Source organism: Leuresthes tenuis, unplaced genomic scaffold, assembly GCF_036924035.1.
Source record: "Leuresthes tenuis unplaced genomic scaffold, fLeuTen1.0.hap1 SCAF_19, whole genome shotgun sequence".
Taxonomy (NCBI): domain Eukaryota; kingdom Metazoa; phylum Chordata; class Actinopteri; order Atheriniformes; family Atherinopsidae; genus Leuresthes; species Leuresthes tenuis.
In genome coordinates, this window is record NW_027325373.1 from 4,811,853 (window position 1) to 4,819,320 (window position 7,468).

Genomic DNA, 7,468 nt, shown 5'->3' on the forward strand with positions numbered 1-7,468 from the left:
CATTTCAAACACGTCATTAAAGATTAAACCAGTGACCTTTAAGTCATTTTTGAGTGTGTAGTGGGTTGTTAATATCCCCACTAAATAGGGATATCTTCTTTAAAACAACTCCAAAGAAGAATTTTGTATTGTAGCTTAGTTTTCCTTACTGTATGCTCACCTTACTGTACATGCTGCTAAACCACTTCTTAAAATGATTAATTTTAGAATTAATAACAATTATTTTCGCTGCTAAAATGTTACAAAATTTAACTAAATTATAGAGCCCCCCCCCTCCTCCCAATGCTGCTTCCATATCTGCATTAATACCAGCTGAATCTGGACAGGTGACACCCCCCAAGCAGTCAGAAAGTTGTAGTACTGATGGTTAAATGACTTCTATCGTGGTCTCAGTAGCTAAAGAAAGAAAAGCTAACAATACCACAGAAGTGATTTCATAAAGCGGTAAGAATAGCTGTATATTGAAGTGGGAGATGGCTTAGAGAAGAGTCCGTTTAGCCTGGCTAATCACTAAGGTAAGTCCACCTACAAACTCCCTGAAAAACTCCTAATAAAAGTGTTATAGGACTATTTAAAATGATTTAGTCATCACGTGTGTTCAAAGGACAGCTTGTGGTTGTGGAAGCTGTATGGAATGAGGTGGCTAAGCTAAGCTAAGCTAACTGTTCCTCGGCTATAGCTGACAGAAATGGGCGGCAAAGGTGATTAGCATAAACATAAAAACCAGGGTGGTGGTGGGTCGGGGGGGGGGTACTCATTGTCGGAGTTCTGGCTTGAGTTGACGTTGAAGTGTAAATGTTGACATCAGTAATACAGAACCCTGCTTAGCTCTTCAAATGTTACTGTTCTTCAAGTTAAGCACTTTGTATTTACACTTAAAGAATATTCTTCACATCTATCTACATAGATGTATATGTGTGTATTAAGCTTCATATAGTTGTTTTTTTCATAAGGTATATTTTTCAGTTTTTCAATCCATTCCTTTCGTTTGTGTTGGCGTTAGTTGTTCTTCCACCACTAGAGGTCACTGTCGCTCCAAAAACTAACTCCAGTCTCTTCCAATGTGCGTATCAACAGGTTCAGCAGCCAGCTAATGAATATGCTGTTACACAGTTGGTGAGTGAAGATGATTCATGTGCCCTGGCTCAGCGGTGAGGTCGGTATACTGTATGACATCACCATTGATGTTATTGATGAGGAGTGCTGTTTTTTCTCTTTTCCATCTATGAATCTGTCCATCTATCTATAGTATAATTGATCATTTCTGAAAAAGCAGAAACACCATCTATAAGCATGCAAATAAAGAACTGAAACCAGCCAAACAGCTAAAATGCATACAGTTATTAGGATAAGTCTGTTCTTCTAGGTCATGAATTTTGTCGCTTTTCTTCTACAAACACAAACATAGAAAAACTGTTTTCCACTTAAAGTATTTTGTCAGTTTGTGTCGTTCTATTATATTTTTTTATGCTGCAGTTATTCGTGTGGACGTACATGCCTGTGACTTGTCGTGCTTTCATCAGCCTCCAGCTGGTTCTCGCTGCCGCCTCCCATCGATGCTTCGGGGACCTTTTTTCTTTTTTTCTTCTTTGTGAGTATAACCGACCAAGTGTGATTAGTTTATCAAAAGTGTGCATATGTATTGCACAAGAGACGGTCCAAAAAAACCCAGAAAAAAGTGATATGATTAATTTACCAGCATTCCACAGGGTCAAGGAAATTGATGCAGGATAATTGGGCACATTGGGAATCCTTGGCAATTTGTGCTTTCAGACTCTACTTGAGAAATTAGATGTCAGTGCAAATGTGAAATTGCTCCTCAATGTTCTCAAAGATTTCATGAAATTTTAAATATAAATCTTAAGTATTTCCAGCAGAGGGATTCTTCCCCTTTTTTTTTTCATGCCAACTTAAAATGAAGCCCTGTGAAAATGATCTAAATGAAGTGAAAGTGTACGTGTGTGTGTGTGTGGTGGGGGGGGGGTCTGAGCTTGTGCAAAGTTCGGGGGTGCACTCCGAGGAGGACGTCGGGGCTGTTGCTCTTCGTAAAAACCCTCATATCAGAATGTATTAGATTCCGTTTGACAGGAAGTAAAGTTTGAATTCATCTGAAGATGAGTAATTATCAGATTCAAGATATGAACGACCATAGCGTGAAAGATAGCTCAAATCTTGCATTGTAGCCCACTTTTTTTCCTCTCTGTTGTCAGTGCGGAAGGTGCCGGCACATGACACATGTTCGCAGGAGAGGGAATAAATTGAAAAGGAGTGAATAATTGATGGAAAGGAGCTTGTATTTGTCAAGGAAGTAATTTAATGATAAAGTTATTGTGTGTGTGTCTCAGTTTGGAAGAAATCAGACCAGTTTTTGTCTTTGCAAGTCTTACAATACACTGTTTTTTCTTCCGTGGTCATCAACAGACATTTGAACAATTTAGCTTCAGTTGTGAGGATTACTTAAAATTAATAAATGATCATCTTCATCATCTGCAGAGTGATCAAAACGTGTTGGAAATCTGATATTTATGCGAGATCAAAACAAACTAATTGCTTGAAAGTCTTGCTCCAAACTCCGAGTTATATTTATTAAATGTTAGTGTTTATTCCACACGGACACCCAGTGCAAAAGAAAATGCTAAACAAGAATATTTTTGGTAAGCATACTACATACTGACACTGTGAAAAACGGCTTCATTTGTCCTCATTAAAAGCTTAAAAGTCCATGAATAAATAATCATTAAAGAGGATACTTTTCCCCCTTTTTATCTTTGGCCTTATGCAAAATAAACTCACTGACTATATAAATATGCTCCATAAAGGCTGTTTAGAAAGGCGCCCTCCCCCCTCTACTTCCACATTTAGATGGCTGACATGCACCTAAAGATCAGATCCTACGCTGGCTGTCGGTTTTGGAGAGAAAAATTGGACCTCCGAGAGTCATCTTAATGCAATTAAGTGAGGATGATGAGTCTTTCTCTCTCTGTGTGCTGCTTGAATCCGTAAGCAAGGCGGAATGAAAACTTAAAGGCAAGAAGAAAAGAAAAGAGCTGGAGATGAGCGTGCACAGACTGGTCCCAGCGGTTTAATTATTTTAATTATCTCTCCTCTTTCAGCTTTCCTAAAAAAGAGGCCATTAAAGGATGCCCGTTTGGGTTAATCTGATTAAAAAAACAAGATGGAGGGAGAGATGAAAGGCTGCAGATGTCAGTGCTAATCAGGGGAGTTAAAACTGCTATTTGTGAACTGGGACGGTTGTTAAAGTTGGTTAGAAAGTGTGTGCAGTGAGTGTTTTTTAAAAAAATTTTTTCTTTTAAATCCGTTTTTCCTCTCTTCAAAATACCTCCTTCCTGCAGCCGCATTTGATAAACTCCCTGGCACGCGTCTCTTCACTAACGCCGTGTTTGATTCTCCGTCACGTTTTGTAACCGAGTCGTCAGCCGGTCAGGTCACGCAAGCCGAGGGTGCGAGAGAAAGACCAAAAGTTTGGAGCTTAGTCCCCAACCGTATGGGCTCCTTTTTTACGGAAAGGCGCCATTTGAGGAAGTGATGAAAGCAGCGTTAGGAACTAGCCAATAAGGAGTGAGAAAGAACCTCTTATTATTTATCTGAGTTTCGTGAATAGGTTTGACCAATTTTACCACTTTAACCAAAAGTCTTATTGCTTTTGAAAAAAAACATGCCAGGAAATTATTCACTTAAACCGACCTCTTGCATTATCTAAAAAATAACCAGCACTATTCATGTGTTTCTCAGTGTGAAATCCTGTTTTAAGAAACAGTCATTTCCTCTCGACACTAGTTTTTTGTTGTCCTATGAAATATATATCTATCAATTTCAATATTTCTCTTTGAAATGTAGCTTTTGATTGGCGCGATAAAATGGAAAAGAGCTCTGCTTGGTAATAATTTAACACGTATAAGATGCCAGATGCATCGACTCGACTTCACTTAGCAGGCCCGTTGCCACGGCGTCAGCTCTCATAATGCAGAGAGTAGGCAAAGTTCCTCTGACTGCAAAGCTTGACATTTGTTCAGGGAGGAATGAGCACAAAACCAGCACAGGTGTTGAGCCACAGCATGGCGAGAGAGGAAGGGAAAAGAGAGGGGAGGGAGGGGGGAGAAAAAACAACAACAAAGATCTACTTTCAAACTAAATCAAGCAGAAGGAATGTCCTGAGTGTGTACAGAGATGGACGGGAGCCCATGCAATATTAAAGCGCCATGTCTGGCAATGCCAACCGTGCCACTCCTCTCGCAGCTCCCGCCCTCCCGGCTTCCCGGCCATCGGCTCTTCCCTCAAGGTGACACTTCAAAGCGGGCACGCAGACGTGGCAGGCCTTGCTGTCGGCATGGAGCCAGCCCCCACCGCCGCCGCCACCCTCTTCCTCCTCGTTTCTCTCCCACCCACCACCCATTCCAGCCCACTACCCCACCACCACCTCAAAGACACAGCTCCTACCCCTGCTGGGCCAGGTCAGCGCCAAGATCCACACTGCTCACCGCCTCGGGAGCCGCTGTCAGAAACCTCCTCTCAAGCTTAATTAATAACGGGCCATTCCTAATGCAAACCCTCTGAATCTGCAGCCTGTTTCTCTCCCATCCTATTGGTGAGTTCTGAGGCCTCGACAGAAGGCAGACAAGGAGAGGAGGGCTGGCTGGGGGATGCATCCAAATCATTTGAATTTCGATGATTTGAATTCACATGCATTATTCGCCGTGCTTTCTAACCTATTTTCAGCGTTGTACAGTGTGCACGCCGTCCTGTCTGGATGTCTTTTATTTTTTCCTTTTCTTTATGAAAGATGGCTCTCTTCTGCAGATGATTGGAGACACTCGAACCAAAAAATATCAGGCTGCTCTCTTCAACAACCTGTCTTAGAGGTGGGGTAAAAAGAACCTAAATGCGCACACATACGCGTGCACACACACACACACACACACACACACAGAGTCTGTATCAGCTGGATCCTGAGTCTGTAATCACCTGTCAAACCTGGTGAGAGAATTTTACAGAGCGCGCCGTGATCGATATTTGCCGATCTGTCTGCCCGTATCAACCTCAAATAAAAGCAGAGAGCAGGAGACAAGGCAGCACAGGCAGGTCGTGGGGAGGTCTGCGGCACTCCCGTTTGATGTCTGGGAAAGCGCTCATCAGTGTGTAGAACCGGCGTCAACTTGGCATGCCAGGTCACCGGCACCTCACCCCGAGCGGCACACGGCTGATTGTCTCGCTGTCGGGGCGAGTGGGGTTGTTGTGTTCTGAGGTGAGAGGACGGATCTTTTCCAGCAAGATGGCCTTGGTTCCTTTTTTTTTTCTTTTTTTTTAATAGGGCCCCAGCTCTGGCACCTCGCAGGCCTGCTCAGGCCGACACGCTGATGATGAGGAGGGGAACTCGTCCAAACTCGCTCCACCTCCTCCTCCTCCTGTCAGTCCTGAGCTCATGTTGCTACTGTATTTTCATTCACCGCATGTGCTCCTCTGCCTTGTCCGTTGCATGCTTGATGGGCTAAGCGGGGGAGTGAAAAAAAGAAAAAACGCAGGCTAAACAACCCCGTGTGCCTCGAGAACCCGTGGTTAAATGGTACACGGCTCTGGAACATAAGGTGTGCAAGTACGAGCTCAGCCACGAGAGCATTGCGGCATTTAGGGCAAGGAGATGGCTGTGTTAGCTGACACACTGATATAATTAGGTCGTAATAAATAAGAAAGTCAACGGGGGAGTGAGGGCGTGTCTCACCGGTGGCCATTAGAGAAACCACATAGGTTGCTTTTTAAGGAAAAAAAAAGTCACCTGTCTACCTGTAAATACACACTGCTTCCTGCTCAGGTCTCCTACACATTTATTCAGTGTCCTACTTGCAGAGTCCTTATAGGTGTTGTTCTAAGCCCCAGAAGTCCTGGCCCTTTAAGTGAGCTAACTGGGATGGTTGTAGGCTCAAACCAGCCTTAATTAGTACACTTACTGCACAGCGAGGGCAGGTACGATCTTGAGCCTCTGCTCTGTGGTTTCCCTCAGATTAAGCCTCAGTTAGGCGATGCTCTAACCTCCCACAATGACTCGGTAATTAACTTCATTAGCTTTCAATTCTCTCTTAGTTTTGGCAAAGTGGTTGAGGCTTAGTTTTGGCCTCTATTGAGATAATAGTCTTAGAAATCGGTTAATCTCGTCTGTCTGTGTTTTATCTCCACCAGTGTTGCTGTTTTTCATGAGTGTTACCTGCTGTTCATCTTGGCGACATGCGTGTGCATGAGCGGGTTGTAATGAGTCAGGCATCGCGTTTTAATAAGCAGAGCTTTACCCGCAGATCCTTCTGTGATTTGCATCCATGTCGGACACGAGGCGTAAAGCGGGGTGATTGATTCATGGCTCGTCCCATATTGGAGTTAGAGAGAGGAAAGGGAGAGATAGAGGAAGGGCTGCAGATTTATTATCAAGCGACAAAGGGAGGAAGAGAGTGTGCATATGTTAATCCGCTGGCTGAACGATGATCAAAGACTGGAACAAGCTGAGCCCTGCTGATCGCCTCGGGGCAAACGATGCTCTCCAAGCAGCTGGGAAAGCGTGCAGACGAGGAGTAAACAGATAGTTAGAAAAATCAATAGCTGAGGTTTCGGGCCGCGGCTTGGTGTGAAGGTCAAAGGAAGCTGGTGTCCGAGGTGTGTGCAGGGACATCTGGAAACGGGCGATTTTAGGCCAATTTAAGAGAAGTGAAGTGTTTACAGCCCAGTTGTGTCCAGGAATCAAAGAAGTTGAAGTTCAGGTTAAGGCTCCTCTGGTCATCTCAGTGATATACAGGATATATATACATACATTTCAATACATTAAAAGGAAAAAACATGAAAAACCTCAATTTGTGGTTGATCTTCAAACAGCACGGGTTCATCTCAGGACCTGGCATCGGCTCATTTGGGTTTCAAAGGATACCCGATTTTGTTTTGTGTCAAAACACCTTGCGAGGGTCTCATTTGTTTATCTGTTAAACCGTCTCCTTCTTCAGACTGACCCGGAGAACTCCCACAAGGCCTCATTCTCAGATACCCACCCTGCTTCACTGCTCTGGGAATTTTTTTGCTAACCCTCTGATCCTGTCCTCAAGCTCATTTTTAGTTTGAATTTAGAACTTTCGTGGTCAAGGACATTTGATTTTCCTGCATATCATCATTTTTTCATCGTAGACGTGCAAGCACTTTTTCTCTCATCAAAAACGCTGGGTCTGTTGATAAATATATTTATTTCTTACTGTTCTTTGTCTTCCTGTCACTAAATAATTAAGATGGCTTAGCTTTTTACCCCCAAACTTTAGCGTCTTTTAACTTCCTCCACTTCTGACGCGGATTGTTTTTGTGATTAGTCACTTTGTTTAATCTGTTAATGACTGCATCCCCTCAGGCTAAATGCCTGATTTGTGCTCACCAGTTTATTTATTCATTTGTACTTTTGACGTGTTAATCTGCATAAACGGCACAC